The sequence below is a fragment of the Dermacentor albipictus genome, chromosome 5, assembly GCF_038994185.2.
Source record: "Dermacentor albipictus isolate Rhodes 1998 colony chromosome 5, USDA_Dalb.pri_finalv2, whole genome shotgun sequence".
In the NCBI taxonomy this organism is placed as follows: domain Eukaryota; kingdom Metazoa; phylum Arthropoda; class Arachnida; order Ixodida; family Ixodidae; genus Dermacentor; species Dermacentor albipictus.
Window position 1 is genome coordinate 95,571,227 of NC_091825.1, and position 12,749 is coordinate 95,583,975.

General features: G+C 45.1%; 1 long non-coding RNA gene across 1 annotated transcript in view; it reads right to left on the minus strand.

Moving 5' to 3' along the window:
* Positions 1-274: 274 nt before the first annotated feature.
* Positions 275-12,749, minus strand: part of LOC135918639 (uncharacterized) — a 150,338-nt gene continuing 137,863 nt past the window's right edge. The window contains exon 6 of the long non-coding RNA XR_010569712.1: positions 275-390. This is a non-coding gene — a long non-coding RNA (uncharacterized lncRNA). The remainder of the gene's footprint in view (positions 391-12,749) is intronic.

Genomic DNA, 12,749 nt, shown 5'->3' on the forward strand with positions numbered 1-12,749 from the left:
GGAATCATGAGTGACAAAGAGCAGGTGTCATCACTAACAGTGTGGTAAATGATGCTACAAAGAAGGGCCAGGCTACAGTTTGTTTCGTACAAAAATAGAAAAGTGTTTGATCTTAAAGCAAGAAAAAGTGACGGCTAAATTGGCCACATGAAAAGAAAACAGAAACAGCGAAATTCTCACTACAGTGCGAGAGAACCAGCTTATATATCAAACCCTAATGGTGCTGAAGAAAAACTCGAAGCGGCCTCGGCGTTACGTTGACGAAGACTTTTGCTTATAACTCAATCCTGAAGACACCCGATTATGGAGAAAACCTATGGTACAAGGCCGTGCGGCTTGCTTGGGCGCTGGACCTTGGTTCCTCTCTCACGATGTCATGCTGCGACCGACCTGAAAACAACAGCAGTGCTTTAATATACAGATGGCAGCAGCATTATTGTACAGAGCTCAGTGAAGCGCTTTAGCACAATACTTTTTTCTAGAAGAGTTGTCAACAAAGCTCTGCAGTGTGTGCGTAAGCGAGTACCGGGTGGGAGGCCACTTTCAAATAATGGTTATTCCAGCCAAACGACTATTTCGTTTCAGGTAACTGCACAATATCAGTACGGGGCCAGCCAGTGGCACCGTATACACTTTGAAACAAACAGCACTCACCATGGGACAAAATGTACACGCTTTCCCCCCCTCCCCCCACACGCAACACACTTGTACACAGCAAGTACAAAACACACACACGCACACATACACAACACACACACAACTCCATGGTGGTGGTCGCTGTTTGTTTCAAAAATGTAGAAGCCTATACAGAACATTGGACTGACAAGCTTCCTTTTTATTATTGCCAACATGCAATAAACTAGAACTTCAGGTTAACTGAGGCGTCTGTGCTTTCCTTTTTAATTACAGTTACGCATAGAAAAGGAGGCACATTTAGAATTACTGTTGCTTCATTTTAAAGGAAGAACAGTCAATGAAGGCAAAGCTCCCATGTTGGGCTCCACCGATTCAGCGAAAGGTGTGATTACCACCCTCCCACTATCTTGGTTGTTCTGTTGGCTTATTTTTTATGTGGGTCGCCTATTTATGACTATATTAACATACCGTCTATGCAAGTATGGTTGAAAATTTTTTTAAAACCATGCAGTCAGTTAGAACGTGATATCAAAAACGAATATTCGCATTCTGTCATGATTTCCTGTTCTATAACTCTTCTAAACTAATCTTACTATGCCCTTGAGGGCACATGTTGAAATTGCGGAATTGAAACCGATCAGTGGAGAAGTGATGCAACGACTTGATTACTTCTTGGCCTCAATTTCAGAATTTGTACATATGTTTCTGATAGAATACTTATGAGATCATTCGGTGAATCATTTTAATTAGCAATCTGAACATTGCAGTCTGTTGCTCAACTAAAGTATACTTCTCCATGTAATCCATATCAATAGGCCGAATCGTACTATATGCTCCATGCGTTTCTTTTGTTTTTCAAACTAAAAAAAAAAGCAGCACTTTCGCCCGGAAAGCGAAGCATCGACTGCGACAGGAAATTAGTAGACAGCTATACGAAGTAAGGATACTGATTTTATCGGCCGTATAAACTAGGAAACATGCACTCACTAACTGAATTAACAAGCATGGTGTCAGCGCGCATAAGCAAACACGAACACATCACACTGGATGAGCGCGGACACTCGCTGTCAAAACGATGGAGTGAGCAAGCGCTGCAGCAGCAGCGAGCGAAGTGACCTTCGTGCGGTCTATCGGTTCAACGCAACAGCGGCGAGAACACAGCGCCCACAAAGGCATGAGCCGTCTGCAGATCTATTTCAAGATACCGCGCACGGTCGCGCGCGCGAAATACGCACTTGGCGGAGTCGTACACGTACTATCCTCAAAGGCAAGAATAGACAATACATTCGTCAAGCCCACTGGCTAGCCCTTACGTGTGCTATAACAAAAAAAAACTAACGATAAATTTAACAACCAAATCCCACGTTACCTCACAAAGCGCGACACACGCTGAAATGTCGGAACACGTAGTTGCTAAATTTTGGCACTGTCCACCTGAATTTTCTTTGCGAGCTACATTGTAGTCCTGTTCTTTGTCATGAACACGCGGAAAACAGTGGGTAAGTGAATACGTCGTGCACTGTTTGTAATGTACTTGAAGAGAAAACCACTCACCTCTTATGATTTTCGATAACAAAAACGGAGCAGTGCCGACATGCGTTGACTCGAAGAGCAGCCATCTTGATAACGGCACGGGGCATCAAAGCAGTACCGCAAACAGCGCGTCGGGATTAGTATGTACAAGAAATGGCATGTATGAAAAGAAAAAACAGCTCTAAAGTTTTTATTTTATGTTTTTACGCAGTTAAGATACTTTACAACGGCTACATTTCAGTTTTGACTCGATTTATAGGCTAGAGATCAAGAAGAATCGAAAATCTGGTTGTTGTTTTTTTCTTTTAACAGGTTTCTTTCATAGAGCATTCACAGAAAATTTATTTTGCCATACAGAAGATTTCTGTCAATTTTCTTTAAATTAAGAGCTTTTTTTACAGCGTAGAATTAACCATGGGAGCGTCAGGCAGCACCACCACTCACGGCCTTGGCAGAAAATGTAGAACGTGCTCTCTGTCGCAACGCGTCACGTTGTACGTGAACTTGGCAGAGGGCAACTGGCTAAGAATCCCCTCGCGTGCTACCTGAATGCATCGAAGCTGCCGGAGGCGAGACCCTCACTATGTAATGAGCAAGGATTAAGGGAACCGAGGGACACGGTTCTCGTAAATCACAATCACATAAAGCCAACAGACAATTACAACAAGGAAAGCATAGGGGAAATTACCTGTTTGTTTTACTTGTTCCAAATTTACTTGTTCGCGTAATGCGAAGACGTGTCACCTTTTCGTATGCCCCCCTGCGGCCAGTTGCTTTTTCGCCCACTTTTATTTTCATTTATTTATAACTTCTACATTTCAATCAAATAAGCAAGTAATTTCCTCTATGCTTTCCTTGTTGTCATTGTTTTTGGGCTTTATGTAGTTGTGATTTACGAAACCTGGGCCCCTCGGTTCCCTTTATTTTTCGAAGTGGCACGTGTATTCCAAGAACGAGTGGCAGCTTCCTTCTACATTCACAAGTACAAGTCCACAAATGTGCAGCCTTTTATTAACTACTGTTTCAGTTGGAGGGTGAAGCAATCACAGTGATAGCCTAGCGCACGAGGCCTGTGGTGCTGCCCAGAGCTCGACCTCTTCCTCCGTTCTGTGTGCACGTATTTCAGGCACATATATTAATGCACGTATGACGCCCGTTTATTTTAACTATGTTTCTGAGTCTCTCTTCAAAACTAATGTCGTTCTGCGCTTCTCTGACTTCAAAAGAGGCTGAACCCATGTCTCCCTGAACTGCCTCATTTATGGTTTCACCATGGGCCTCCATGGCCAACCGGCCTACCGACCTTTCTTATACCTTCCAACCCCGACACGACGTCTGATTTCAAGCACAGAATGTCATTTGTGAACGTTAGCGCTGGCACCATTACTCCTTTCCAGATTCATCACACCACCTCATTTTTATTGTAGCTCTAAAGAGTTCTATCATTCATTATTGATGCTTCCCGCTTCCGCTTCATTGTTAGATTATCTTGTTGAGTGATTGAGTATTTCTTTCCTTGGGGTTTATGTACATACCAAGGTATCTGTATTGCTTGACTATAGGTATGGGACTTGCTGGTAATTTGGTACCGACTCATTGCTAGTCTTCTCATTCAAGATTATAGGTCCCGATTTCTCTGTGCTAAGCTTAAGGCCTAGATTTGTCGCTGCATTGCCACACAAATTCACAAGTGTCTGTAAATCTCTTGCATTGTACGCTAGTAGTATTATGTCCGCTTGCACCCTTTGCTCGATACGGATGTGAGATAGCTCAAAAGGTAATTCACTGTCTTTCCCTATGCCCTGAACTAAATCGTAAACAATTATGGAGACAGAGACAAAATTTGTTTCAGACATTGATGAATTTCGACAATTTCATTGCCTTTCCAGCCTTTCCGTGCCATTTGCACTCAGTTGTCGTTATATATTTCCAGAAGTTTCCGAAGCTTCTGAAGCTTTCAAGCTTTGTTAAGCTTCAGAAGCTTAACAAAATCGTCATCTATGCTCTAGCTCGTGCTTGAGAATATCCCATAGCTATTCTCAGTCCACGCTATAGTAATCTCACTTAATATCTAGAAATCTGGATTATTCTGGAAATCTGGATTATTAATATCTATTCTGGATTATTGAAATCTCTATGCACTAAGTTGGCACAAAAACATTATCCTCTAAACAACTGTCTTGCATGAACCCAATTAGTATTTGCCCCAATATATTATCTGTGCCACCTACTTTAGCAACTCTAACTTTAGGCCCTGCATTGCTGTTCAATACATCACCGACGTTACTGCAACTGGTCAGTTCGAGCTCGTCTCGCCGGTATAAATTTTACTTTAATTACGAGGTTCACCTTGCTTCCACGTCTTCTAGTCAGAATTATCTTTGTTTCGTTCACATCCTCCATGGCACTAGTCAGTTGTGCCTTGTTTTGGGGACCCAGATGTTTGATTAACTCTACTGGGATTTCATTTGGTCCTGTTGCCGTGTGCTTCTGCTTGTTTCCAGTAGACGTTTTCTACGTTACATTTTGATGTCTGGCGCTTCTCTGTTGCTGGATTTGGTTAAGTCTAGACCACGCTTTCTCTCTTGCCGAAGTTATCACTAATAACGTCTCTCATGCACCGCAGCGCGTCGTCTCGTCGCGTCGTCGCAGTGCTTCTGCTTCGTGAAATGCAACTTGTGGCTTTTCTATGCTCCCTCGACGCCTATACTTACGCTCTTCTACTGGCAATTCCAGAATCCGTTACTTGTGCCGCCAGCACTGTCCAAATAAACAAAGATGGCTGCGACATCCAGGTTCCCCGCGGCTCTAACGCTTGGTGCTGCGCTCGCACGTTTCTCGTTCGCGGCGTAATCGAGGGGTTTCGTCGAAGCCGGATAGGTCTTCGCTGCCGATCACCTTGTTTAGATCGAGCTCAAGGATTTCAGCCACGAAATCGCGGAAATAGTTGCGCTATCCGGCCTACCAAGTGATCCGCATCTGACTTTCTTGAAGACAAAGAGCCTTTCTTGTGAGCTGGAGGTTAACGAAAACAATTGCATGTGCGTAGCGAGCCTCCCCGAAAGGCGCAATCACTTGTTCGCCGCGGTGCTCCACTGCTACGGGTACGATAATTGGCTGTTTTCGACCTTCATAGTCAACTTCTCACTGTGACTCGTGTTGCCATGTATCACATATAGCATCTCAAATATATAGGCAGCAACATCGGTCGTGCTTTCAGAGTCCAAATACGGATGTTCTGCACTGAGAACGAGTCTAAAAACTGTAAGGTTACCTGGTCAGTGTGTCTCGGGAAGAAAGCAAATTAGAGTACCGTTTGCGAATCGGGGTGCACCTTTCATTTTATAGTTAGTTGATACGTCTGTTCAGATTGTCTCCGTTCGACGACTGGGTCTTGTCCGTGCTCGCAGGGCGCAGTGTTCGAGTATGGGACTCGGGCTTGGAAACACAGCAGACAGCCGCCCGCAGAAATTCTCATACCCGGTGAAAAGCGAGAAGCGACTAACAACCAGTCGGACCAAGTTGAGTTTCTTCCAACAGGTTTCCTAAATTTATCGAAGGTTTTGTTTCGCGCAAAGTCACTTGCGCGAAAATGCATGACTTGGAAACGAACTGAACAAGTTAGTTTTAATGGAATTGAGGTGTACGCATAGTGTCCGAAAGCGAACTAGCAGCGCTGTACCTAGGTCCAACGCTCCGAAGCTGGAACGAGTACTGTTTGCTATTGATTCTAAATTCTTTTTGCGACAAAAAGTGACAATTCAACGCGTTGAATGATAAAACAGCATATTCTGCTTGTGCGGCAAAACTAAAGCATACTATGACAACGGTATGTGGCCTGGCAGCATAACATGTGTCATGATCAACTTCGGACCACCCGAGGTAGTCATCATTCCTGCTACCGTGTCTGCAGACAAAAGTGCATAAGCGGGATTATTCCTTCTGCTTAAAGCATTCGTAACACTAATGCTTAACACTAATGCACTAACACTAATGGGGCAGAAAGCTATAAACGAGCAAAACGAAATGAAGCTTAAACGTACATCACTATAAGTTATTAAAGCACCTACCTGAAGAAGGCACACTCCGCGATTGGAAACTCCAGCAAGATAGTGAAAGCAATGTTCTGCTCGTCGGGGAAAAAAAGAAGTCCCGAGCGAAATGTTTCGAAAAATACCGGCCGGTATGGCATCAGTCGTCACCTTTTCCCAATGCGAAGTTTCTTATCCGAGTCGCTCTCCGATGCGCGTCGTCTGCCTCTTTCGCATAAAGATGAAATCATACATTGCAGTCCATCCACCGCATGACACGCATAATGGTACACAACGAGTCTTGCGACATCGGTATTTTTTGTTTTTCATTTTCGGGCTTGTGCGCGGCGGCGTCACGACGATTAGTGAACTATGAGGCATTCAGCGCAAGCCGTGATAGGAGGCCCCCTCTCACTTCAAGCTTGAACCTGGATCAGCTGTTTCTCGGCGCGGCCACTAGGGGGGTGAGCATTTTGTTGGAGTCACCAACAGCTTGCTTTATTTCCTGGTTCCACCACTTACGCCGTTCTTTTTTCTTCCCGATCGAACAATTGTTTGCCGTGTTTGTCTTATCTCGCGCTGTATGACGTCTACCAGTTCCTTATATTCCCAGCCTACTGTAGGAAGCGCCTCCGTGTTCCTTGTGATTTTTTTGTTCTCTGCTATTTGCTTTTTATAATTTTTAAGCATTCTGCTACTCTTCGTTCCTGCTTTGCGTCGGTGTCTCTCCCAAATTTTAATGTTATGCCCTTATGCTCGCTATCCAGGCTATCTTTTCCATGTTCATCTGTCGTCATTTCGTCTGCTGATTCGTATCATAAGACAGGCGTAGTCGATACTCGACTGCCTGCTTCCGGCACTGCCGTTACCTTTCCATGACGCTTATTCTCCCTGTTAACTTTTCTAAAGTTCTATTCATCACACAGCTCCGGCACTAGAGAACCATTGTAATCTAGAAATCCCTCTAGTCCATGTCCGTGTGCGCATTCATGCGTGCTACTCATATCACTAGGCCCGGTTTTCTGAACTCTTTTATATCGCTTCAAATAAAATCGAACAATTCGTTACATTGACCTCTGCTATCACTACCTGTCCCTAGGTAAGCTGCTCCCAGTCAAGTTTCTTCCCGTGTGCGGCTAATCCAAATTTGCAGCCACTGCTGTTTAGGAAACCTTCGTTTGAACAAAAGACGCTGTGCCGCCACCGAGCGATGATGATATTCGCCTACTGGGAAAACCAATTAACACTGGCAGCAAGAAACTTCAGAGCACTGCCATCTTTACAACAATCCTAGGTGTCCATGGTGCCGGGCATATTGTCCTCAAAAGTACTCAGTGATAAAATAAATTATAGCTAAATATCCTCATTTAAACAAACGAACGTCATAAAACAAATTCCTTCAATAAAGCAGTAGTGGAAATGGCAAAGAGTGCTTTGTAGCAGCACATTTTGTAGCAGGAAAACTGATGATTCGGAGCAGGTTTTGCAGCAGTCAGCAAGGATGATTCTGAATGATAACTGGTCGTACACTACTCCTGCGCCTCAAGCACAGTTCTCGAGTAGCGGCGCGCCTCGTTGCAAGTATTCTCGAGGAAGACGATCCGTGTACGCCACCACTCGCGAACAAATTACAGCCATCACGCGGCCACAGTGAGTCAACTTGCACGCTCTTAAAAAGGTATATAGCTCGTACTCAGCGGTAAAGTAAGCCACCACCAAGGTACAAAAAAAGGTCACGGCGATCCAGTCCCGTGGTATGCAGGTGGCCATTCGAGCAATCTTATTTTAGGCCTAAAGTCGTCTAGCTATATAAGGTGGCCGAACTACAGAAAGTTGTGCTATTTGGTAGGGATTCCTCGTGAAAGAAGGTGTAGGCGCGCAGACACAGGCACAAGAGTCTGGTCCTCTTCTCTCGCGTCCGTGACCGCACGCCTTACCTTTTTTCACGATAAAAACAGCCGAGCCACAAATCCGCTGCGTTATGAGCACACAGTGCAGATAAACACGCGACACACCAAATCAGCCAATAGCATGCGAGGGGGTTATAAGTTGCAGTTGGCCGATTGCCACGAGACTGCATGCAGCAGCCGTGCCAAACGCGCCAAGTGCGTGTCGTTGCTTGAGGAGCACCTCTCCTCCCACGGAGGCCACGGCGCGAAGTACAGATGCGGGACACACCAGCAACGCGGAATTGACCGAGCGCGGGCTACTAGGCCCGACAGAACTTCGTCCTAAGGTGCACACAACCCCCTAACATGGCACACGGAGTTTTCCAATGGCAGAAAGCGAACATGCGCGATCGTGCACTAGACTGCGTTAACCATTTAGCTCATTTAGCTTTATGAATGATAGGAAATGCGATAACACTCTTCGCGCAACGTAAATGGCTTCAGCATACGGTACGGTGTATCGATACCACGCTTCGGCAGGGGGTGACGCTGTCATCGAGGCATCCAACGGTAAGGCAAATCCATTTGATCTTTAGCATGATGATGATGGTGATGATTGGCATCCCCTTTGAAACGGAGCGGGAACAAAGAGTCACCTAGCCTGCTTGGTTTAATCAGGTTTTGCTACGTATATCGCTATCTAGCTTTTTGCATATCCAATCTCGATCCTGACTTTTGGATTTAAAGCCTCTATCAATATACTGTACCAATATATACACTTGAAGTGACTTTGGTATTATCATTTTCTTCCGTGCTTTTCTTCCACTGATACGCTAATCGTCTCTCGCTTATCTCGACTGCTGACCAATTAATCCTTCCATCTTCCTTGAATCCCAACGCTTCAGGAAGGGTGACACTCCCTACGGGTCTCGCTGGCTGAATACCTTGGCATTCCGTAACTATGTGCCCAGTCACTTCATAAGGTGATGGTGACCACCACCTCGCGTTGATTACAAAGCTTTTCGCCGTGGCCTCCGAGATCGCATCGAGCGGCCGGTTCATTCTGCAGCAGATTCGGAACAGTTTTTCTCATTTGTAGAATGAATGTTGCAGCTTTAGCGTAATATAGCACATTGAAGCAATTGTATAAGCTTTCGCATCACTGATAAAGCAAACTTTGTTCATTAACTTTTCTATGCCTACTTTTCTAACCATTAGGTAAGCTCAAAACTACAAGATATGACCGCTAAAACCCTTTTAAGCACTACCATATTTACTACCCTTTTAGGTGTCCAGGCAGCAGGGCATTTTGTCTATGAAATCACTCAGTGATATAAAGGTGATAGCTAAGTATCATCATTACAACAAATACACGTCTTGAAGAGCACAATTCCTTTACTAAACCAAACCTTTCTAACATTTATGTGCCTACAAACCCAACTATTAGGTAGACAATGTATCGGCTCCTCGCTGATTTGAGTGATGATGATTGCGTGACATACGTACAACTGACATATTTCCGGTGGGGCCCAGCATAAAACACTGTCATGCAAAAAATCTCGAGGTGATGTAGATTTACACTGCTGCGATCCCCTAAAATGACTCGAAATTGGCGAAAAACTCCCAAAGTAAGTAATAGATTAGAGCACCATTCATCACCCGCCGTGGTTGCTCAGTGGCTATGGTGTTGGGCTGCTGAGCACGAGGTCGCGGGATCGAATCCCGGCCACGGCGGCCGCATTTCGGTGGGGGCGAAATGCGAAAACACCTGTGTGCTTAGATTTAGGTGCACGTTAAAGAACCCCAGGTGGTCAAAATTTCCGGAGTCCTCCACTACGGCGTGCCTCATAATCAGAAAGTGGTTTTGGCACGTAAAACCCCAAATATTATTATTATTATTAGCACCATTCATTGCCCAGAATACTTGAAAAGAGTTTACAAGCCTCAAAGATATATCAAATAAGGCAATGTGCCCCCGACAATGAAAGCACTCCAGATTGAGATTAAGGCTCCAGATTACGGTACACGGGCGTCCTTTCATACCGCCCCCATCCGAATGCGGCCATCGTGGCTGGGAGCGAACCAGCGACCTCGTTCTCAGCATTGCAACAGTATACCCACAGAGCCACCGTCGCGGCTTGTATAACTAAACGTAAGAAGCGTGCTAGGACTCTGAACTCGTGCGTGAAAGGTTGGTACTTTACGCGCAGTACAAGCGTGCGGCTGGTCGTGCGAAAAGTGTTTTTCTCTTCCTTGTCGTGAAGCTCGCTGTCATCACACGAATCCTGCTAGGAAAAAAAAACAGAAAGAAACAAAAGAGCCTCACCTTTACGGTTGGATTTCACCATTCAGTTTATGGTACGCAAGCTTTGCGACATCTTTCTTTTTTATTTATGCTTTGTTACAGCATCTAGTTTCAAAACCAGCTCCGCTACCAGTGGCTGCCGGCAACTCGCGAAACCCATTCGCTTTGCAACGTTGTGAACATTTTGCTATCTTGTCGCGCTTCAGATTCTTTTTCTTCTATTTCTTTTATTCGCGCACTCACTATGCATGGCAGCGCCGAGAGAAAAATTACGGAGACCCAAGGCACATGTTGAATCTACGTCTAGCGATGCTTTATAGGAGCGGTTAGATTAGTGCTATGCAACCAATGTCGATGCTTGGACTTATGTTCTTCTTTTTTATTCTATACGATGTGTAATCTCAGCAGAAGCTTGCGTTTATGACGCGCACAGGGGACCACTTTAATTGCATGCAATTTTTACACTAATTCATTGCACCGTGCACATGTTGTGCCGGAATGCAAACAGCAAGCAAGGCGGAACGCAATGTGAGACGTCGACGCAGTGACGGCAAGAGGATGAAAGCGATGCATGATGCTAGCCGAAAGATGAATGGAGAGAAGAACGACACCTATGCAAAATACATTTAATTAGGTGCTATACCCATTGTGTCAAAGCGGCGCTTACCTTTTTCACAGGATTGGCGAAGAAAGGGATTATAGTCAGTAAGAAATACCCAAGAATATAGAATAGGGCAAATTCAATATATTGAAGAAAATCAAGGAAGTCATGCAATATCATGCATTATTTTATTCATATTCAGTTCACTGCATATTGTTACGTAGTAGTTTCTGCAGGCACGACCCAGGATATTCTTTCGAATAAAGGGGGGGAGGGGGGGGCAACCCTAAGTAACATTTCTGTGCGAATGAGGCGGGCGGGTACCTTTACTAGTGCAAATGTAAATAATGCCCACCGTTCGCCATAAAAACGCGTAAACCCGCAAAAGAGAAAGCAAATAAGGTGTATCTGACGGGTATACGCCTGTGAGATAGACCTCTTTTTTTTTTTTTGACAAACAAGGAACCACATCAAATGGACTCGCGCAGGAAAGAAGCGCAGGAGGAACGCTGCCAAGAACAAGTAAACGAGCGAAAGTGTAAAATGAAGATTTCTAGTAGCGTTTTTTTTTAATTAGCTCTGGAAGAAATACAGAGAAATACATATTTGCGGAACAATCCCAGTTCTTTTGGATCCCTCGTTTACTGCTCTACCAAGTGCCAAAACCAACTCGTATTTGGGAAGTTGCGTAACAATGTGTGGCCGCCAGTCCCGTACAAGCGGGTAGAGTGCAGGACGCTGCGGCTCTAGACGTACTGCGCCCACCATGAAAGATCAGAAAAACAGCCACATATGCATAGCAGAGAAGTACCTACGTCAGGCGGTTAGAATGATAACGGTAGAAGCGTTATTCAAAACACACATAATCCTTCTTCACTTCTGGCGGCGTGTTCTCGACTTCCTTCTTAAATAAGAAGATGTTGATCGGTAAACAGTTTCACAAGCAATGGTTACATTTGTTAATTTTCGTTTTTCCTTCCTGTTTGGCTGTTGCCTCGGCTCTCTCTCTTTGTAGATCGCTTAATTTCTCAACTCCTTACGATCGGCCCTTGTTTACAGTTGCCGATTTTGCATGAAAAGTGCTGTAAAAGTAGGGAAATACCATACGAAGTAACGGCCGGGTTACATTGATATTCCTTATGGGTTTAACAGTTATTGCAGGTTTTGATCGCGGACACTGGTTCACATGATTTCATTTTCCACCTTATCTAACCTGTATCACGGGTGTATGGTTCCGAGGATATACCAGCGTCGCGGCGAGCCGTCACTCGAGAAAAAATGAAACAAAATGAAAATTTAAACACGACTGGCGTTGTCAGCGGCCGCAACTCGTTCCACGGGCCTACACACCAGCTGGCTACGAACCGAATCCCTTTCCTGGTCCCTGGATCAGTCTAAACAAAGAAGGTTGAACTAACGGAGCAACAGCGATGCACGTGACCATTGGAATAGATGGTGACAACTGAGCGCATCTCGAGTTAATAGCGCGGGCACCGAATCGACGAGAAAACAGGCCTTCACACCCCAGGAGATGCCGACAACTACCGCCATCCAAAAGGAGTGAAAAAGGCAGCAAAATGTTCACCGCGGAATAGCTGTCGAGTCGCAAGATTGATTCCGTGGCGCTTTAGCATTGTGAGTGAGGACTGGTGGAGCGGGTAGGAGATGGGGGGAGGGTAGGCCGCTTAGTTTCGGGGAGGGGGGCACCCCCCCCCCCTGGGTACGTGCCTGAGTAGGTGCAACGATGAAAGGAC